The 2,035-nt window shown below is 37.3% G+C and overlaps 1 long non-coding RNA gene across 1 annotated transcript; it reads left to right on the top strand.

Moving 5' to 3' along the window:
• The first annotated feature begins 10 nt into the window (after positions 1-10).
• Positions 11-944, top strand: LOC111666242 (uncharacterized). Its single transcript, XR_002761568.2, has 2 exons — positions 11-273; positions 374-944. It is a non-coding gene; the product is annotated as an uncharacterized LOC111666242 (long non-coding RNA).
• The last annotated feature ends 1,091 nt before the right edge of the window (positions 945-2,035 follow it).

The raw sequence follows: 2,035 nt of genomic DNA on the forward strand, positions 1-2,035 counted from the left end.
TTGACTTGTCATAGCAGGAAAAGCATAGGTGAAGCAATTACAATAACAATAGCTGCATTCATTTTTGGTGTGATTGGGAGGTCACATTCACAATAGACATGAAAATTGTATTTGGTTTGAAATGCAAATTACATTTTCTGTGGCTTTTCTTTGACACAAAGGGACCAATGTTGTCTTCATGAAAAACATAAACACCCTCTCCCATCTCTTCCCATCTTCCCAGGCGAGTGTGTTCCAGGTGATCTGGAGACAGAGCCAACTACTCAGCCTCAGGTACACACCAGACATGACATGATGCATACTGAAGCCACAGATCTGTGTCTGTAATGAGAATGAGCATTAATCAGCTGTGTCTTGTGAATCTATCCTTCAGATTTCTGTTACCAAGAGGTTGAAGAGAAAGGTGGTGCCAGCTGTGAACTCCGGTAATATTTAACCACATGGATAAATGATTCGTTATTTAATGGTCACGTCACTATAAACTCTAGTGTTTACTGTTTGTATCAAATTTTCTTCAGAATTTTACGGTCACTCAGTCTCCCGCAGATCACATACGGTAGCCCATGGGAGCAGTAATGTACACCTGTAAACTAATACTTAAAAATACTACAGGGTCCTTTTTGTCCCCGTATATTAGCGGTGAGGATAAGGAGAGGTTAATATATATTAATAAATGTATGTTTACTGTAAGACTGCACAAGGTGAGAGGTCATGTGGACAAACTGAAGAGGAGGGTCATCACACAAACACTCACAAGACAATCACGTTGTCACATCTTCAATGGAAAAAACAACTGTTATTGTCACTGGTACTGGTTTCCTACAAATGCAGTGCAAATTGTATGAATATGTTTCCATCTCATTGTTTTATTGTGATATTGCATTTTTCATATATATGAAAAGTATTAATCCAAATTAATTTGTAATAAAATGATTCAGTGTTTATTTGAGTGCATTTGACTTTTCAGTGCTACAGCACACGAAGCCAATACTACCCTCGTACTGCAACGTTTGACTGAGCCTCACCTCATTTTCAAACATGTGTAGTAAGTTAAAGACAATAAAAGATAGAGAGAAAGGCAGGAATATGGAGTCCTAAGGGGCTGACATACTATTAAGGTCTCTTTTCATAATTAGTAATTTATTGCTTGTCTGGTACCTGTAGTAATTTCACTTCATCTCCCCATAAAGCTTCTGTCTATCTGCTGAATGAAGTGCTCGTATTTTCTGCTGTTTATGGTGACATGACATTATGTTGTTTCTCAGTGCCTTGCCATCACCGATTACTTTCTAGATATAAGTAATAAATGAAAGTAGGATACTAAAATGAATTTATTATTTAGATTCATTGGTTAGTTAACATTCTTATACCAAATAATATCGGCTGAAAAGCAATAGTCCAGGTTGGTGAAGAAAAGCATGTATGTTCTTAAATGCTAATAGATAAGAGTTTCCTGTAAGTCCTGTTCTCATATTTTATATCTCAGTCATAATCGAACCAACAGACAAACACAAACCCACAAACTCACTTAGGGATCTTAGAAATAAGACTTTTCTCCAGAACTTCCCTGGGAATCATCATGTTTTTCTTCAGTGATTCAGTGACAGCTGTCTTTACATCCACAGGTACATTACAAGCAGGAACTGCTGATATCTAATTTGGCATGTTTTTAATGGTGTCAGTTTGTAAAAATGTGAACAATGTTTGGGGTTAAATAAAACAGGGCTCAAGTCGTAGCCCACAGCTTAACCCACTGACTCCACGGCAGCTTTGTACTTCTTGTTTACATCTCCCAAAGCATTATGGGAGCTGTAGTTCCAAATTGTAGAACAACTTGGAATGAGTGATGGCACTATCATCATGAATCAGAACAAACGTGCATTTGTTTTTATGTTTTCTCTGTCATGTGTGACATTACTGTTATCATTTTGTCTTTTTCCCAGCAGGCTGTAGACTTTTCCTGGCCCACATATTTTGACTTGTCATAGCAGGAAAAGCATAGGTGAAGCAATTACAATAACAATAGCTGCATTCA

The sequence above is a fragment of the Seriola lalandi genome, unplaced genomic scaffold (genome assembly GCF_002814215.2).
Source record: "Seriola lalandi dorsalis isolate HSWRI2012SDOR001 ecotype SW California unplaced genomic scaffold, Sedor1 jcf7180002002758, whole genome shotgun sequence".
NCBI classification, from domain to species: domain Eukaryota; kingdom Metazoa; phylum Chordata; class Actinopteri; order Carangiformes; family Carangidae; genus Seriola; species Seriola lalandi.